The sequence below is a fragment of the Solanum tuberosum genome, unplaced genomic scaffold (assembly GCF_000226075.1).
Source record: "Solanum tuberosum cultivar DM 1-3 516 R44 unplaced genomic scaffold, SolTub_3.0 scf00004, whole genome shotgun sequence".
Lineage (NCBI taxonomy): Eukaryota > Viridiplantae > Streptophyta > Magnoliopsida > Solanales > Solanaceae > Solanum > Solanum tuberosum.
The window spans coordinates 989,404-992,458 of record NW_006238930.1 but is presented as its reverse complement, the minus strand read 5'-3'; the positions used below and the strand labels follow the sequence as shown (position 1 = coordinate 992,458).

At 33.0% G+C, this 3,055-nt stretch overlaps 1 long non-coding RNA gene across 1 annotated transcript; it reads left to right on the top strand.

Moving 5' to 3' along the window:
- The first annotated feature begins 276 nt into the window (after nucleotides 1-276).
- On the top strand, nucleotides 277-2,852 carry LOC107059730 (uncharacterized). The gene is made up of 2 exons (XR_001472858.1): nucleotides 277-511; nucleotides 763-2,852. It is a non-coding gene; the product is annotated as an uncharacterized lncRNA (long non-coding RNA).
- The last annotated feature ends 203 nt before the right edge of the window (nucleotides 2,853-3,055 follow it).

Here is a 3,055-nt window from a genome sequence, read left to right as displayed (position 1 = left end):
CTTTGAAGTAGTGAATTTTATAATTTTGAATAATTAGTTCTCTATTTCAAAGCAATAAATAAGTTTTGATAATTATTTTGTCTTGTTTAAATTAAGAAGCTCAAATAATTAATCGATAGTTATTCATCTTATTTTAATTTTTTGCCGAATTGGTTATCTGACTCAATTTGGCTACATCTAAATTCAATTTGATTAGAACAACATTTAAAGTGGCCAATTTTTAAATAAAAAAGGGGTCATCCTTTTGTCTTAAAACCAGTACACATATCTACGCTCTCACGATCTCTTTCTCCTTTTTCAGACGCCTCTTGTCCCTTTCTTCTTCCCAAAATCGCAAAGGTCAATAGTAAGAGCCCTAATTTCTTCATCCGCCCATCACCTTTGTCAGTTCCTCTCCTTATTTTCAAAGGTTACAGACCTCGGAACAAGATTTGTTGACTTTGGCTGAGAGAAATCTCACCTAAATCTGATGTGGATCAAGAAATATCACATCGAACCCAGATTTTCAGGGGTATGTTCTCCTCTTGCTGGCTTTCCCTTCCATTATCTCCGATCAATCTCTCATCTCCCGCGAAAACGGCTATTTTGAATTCAAATCTCTATTTTGCTATAAATAGTGCCATTTAAAGATACACTGGGGGGAGGGGAAAAACACAGTGATATAGATTCATAAGAAGAAATTTTGATTTCATTAGTTGATAAGTTAAGAACTTCGAATCTCGAGTTTTCGTCTTAAAACTCTTTGTTCTTTGTCATCGGAAGCTTTCGTCGGAGTTCTTTTTCACGTGGTGGTGAAATAGTTCGTTTCAACTCGTCATCTCAAGTTCGGTGCCCATAACCAGGTACTCCGCTTCTGCTATCTCTTTAAATTCCCGATTTTGCTTTGTGTTTGTTTTAAGTATTTTAGTTGTTTTTTATTTAGTCACTGCTTAACATGTAGATTAATGGGTAAATGCCATATAGCTTACTGTTTTTTTTCTTATTTAGATTTTTCCAGCTCATATTTATTTCCTGTCGTTTGTTAGAATTCAACTTTTGGGTACTGCATTCTTAGTTTCGTTTTCCTGCATTCTGTTCGCTCAAGTGTAATTCCCCATCCCTTTTATCTAAATCACATGTTTAAGCTCTCATTGATATGTTTAGTTGTACACATTTAAATATTGGTATCATGGAAGAAATCAGCTTAATTCCGAAGTTCTGCTGGCTTTATTTTCCACATAATTGAGAGAATTTAAACGTTTGTTTCTTACCATTAGTTGGCTTTCATTCCAACTCGAATATATCTGAAAATGGTAATCAGGCACTGTTTAGAGGTTGTTTTCATGTCCAAACAAAAAGCATCTCTTTGTTTTCCAATGGATGACTTTGGTTTCAATTTTAAGAAGTAAAACTAGTAGGAATCTTAAGACTTTTTGCTTAAAATCTGTTCTCCTACTGCCAACGGGTTAACTCCTGTTTATATCCCTGAATCTGCTGATTTTGGTAGTGAATTTCAAGTTATTTCCATTAGTTTTCTTCCAAGATCTTTGTTTTATCTTGGTCTATATTTAGCTACTGCCTATAACATTTTGCCTAGAGCTTCCCACTCTTTTACGTCACCAATAAATAAACTGATCTAAAACTAATTAGTATGTCCTCGGGTTATTTCTAGGATCTAACTGAAGTGTCATGTCCTTCATTATTAACCATGTACTACATTAGTTGTTTATTTCCAAAACAGTAGTTTAGATTTCTATCTAAATACTTCATGATATTGTAGAATCTCTTTATAGGTGTGGTTGACTAGCTTGTTAATTGATTTAAAGAATCCAGTAGCTATTCAAATCTGTGTGATTAGGACTTTAACATTACCATGGATCTTACAAGTATGTCTAATAATTATCTAATGCATGTCTTCTTTGTGATCCATCCTTAAAGATCCCTAAATTGTCAAAATTATATCGTTACTAGCTCGCTTTGCACCATTAGCTCTATTCTACAGAGATATATAGACCATGATCCGTGATTGCAGAGTATTGGGTTAGACTCTTTAGTCACCATTTGACCCCTTAAAAGACTTTAGGAATGGTAAAGGTTATTTATTTAGATGTATTTTTATTTTTAGCTTAAAGATCCTAAAATATTTATGTACTTCCCCTGTGTTCTCCTACTGTTTTGAAATCTCCATATAGCACTGACTTTGTTTAGATAGCCTTAAGAGATTAGTGCTATTATCCTTAGTATTTTAATATGATTAAATCATTACTGATGGATTTATCACAGTGATGTATCCACTATTTTGTTTAGAAGTGACTGTTGATTTTATTGTATATGAGGAAAACATTTATTTTATCTTGTTTTGTTAGTTCATTCTCGCCACTAATTTCTTACTTCTCTTATGCATGAACTCCCTTTGAACGAGTCCAATGGACTCCATCTTCACCCTTTCCTTCATCTTCGAGTCAATCTTCATCAAGTCGTTAAAAGGGAAGCAAATATTCGGGTTAAAACCCAAGTCACACAATGCTAAATTGCAGCAGCCTCAAAGGGCTGGAAACGCAGATTACAAGTCCCAAAAGCCTAAGAAATGGGTTGTATACATATTGTATACAGCAGTATACGTTCGTCATACAGTGAACTATAGTTCAAAAATGCGAAAATACAGAGATGAGATAAAATACAGGTGTTCGAAAGCAAGAAATACATGAAAGGGCTGATATACATGCCGATATACACTGATATACATCAGCTGTATACCAAAAACGGGATTGAGTAAATCCCCAGAAATTACAGCGAAATTGGCCTAAAAAGGAGGCCCAAATTCTATTTCTAACTTATTTAACTGTGTGATTATTTATTTATTTGTTTTTTTTATTTTATTTGCGACTTAATTTAATTAAATTCCCCAAAAGATAAACCATATTCTTTGTGTTAGTTTTTTCTTTAAAAAATAATTCATCTTATCAACTCTTATGCTTATGCAAATATTTTAGTCAAAAACTTTCACTTATCTCTAATTAGATTAAAATAATGTCTTGATTTGTCTACCAAGTTGGTTCGAATTATTATTTCTAAA